This window comes from Bison bison, unplaced genomic scaffold, assembly GCF_000754665.1.
Source record: "Bison bison bison isolate TAMUID 2011002044 unplaced genomic scaffold, Bison_UMD1.0 scf7180017863446, whole genome shotgun sequence".
NCBI classification, from domain to species: Eukaryota; Metazoa; Chordata; class Mammalia; order Artiodactyla; family Bovidae; genus Bison; species Bison bison.
The window spans coordinates 1-801 of NW_011494018.1; positions in this window are offsets into that span (position 1 = coordinate 1).

The following is an 801-nucleotide window of genomic DNA, read 5'->3' on the forward strand; positions in this document are numbered from 1 at the left end:
TTGGCCCATTTTTTGATTGGGTCATTTATTTTTCTGGAGTTGAGCTGGAGGAGTTGCTTGTATATTTTTGAGATTAGTTGTTTGTCAGTTGCTTCATTTGCTATTATTTTCTCCCATTCTGAAGGCTGTCTTTTCACCTTGCTAATAGTTTCCTTTGATGTGCAGAAGCTTTTAAGGTTATTAGGTCCCATTTGTTTATTTTTGCTTTTATTTCCAATATTCTGGGAGGTGGGTCATAGAGGATCCTGCTGTGATGTATGTCAGAGAGTGTTTTGCCTATGTTCTCCTCTAAGAGTTTTATAGTTTCTGGTCTTAAATTTAGATCTTTAATCCATTTTGAATTTACTTTTGTGTATGGTGTTAGAAAGTGTTCTAGTTTCATTCTTTTACAAGTGGTTGACCAGTTTTCCCAGCACCACTTGTTAAAGAGATTTTCTTTAATCCATTGTATATTCTTGCCTCCTTTGTCAAAGATAAGGTGTCCATATGTGCGTGGATTTATCTCTGGGCTTTCTATTTTATTCCATTGATCTATATTTCTGTCTTTGTGCCAGTACCATACTGTCTTGATAACTGTGGCTTTGTAGTAGAGCCTGAAGTCAGGTAGGTTGATTCCTCCAGTTCCATTCTTCTTTCTCAAGATCGCTTTGGCTGTTCGAGGTTTTTTGTTTTCCCATACAAATTGTGAAATTATTTGTTCTAGCTCTGTGAAGAATACTGTTGGTAGCTTGATAGGGATTGCATTGAATCTATAAATTGCTTTGGGTAGTATACTCATTTTCACTATATTGATTCTTCCAA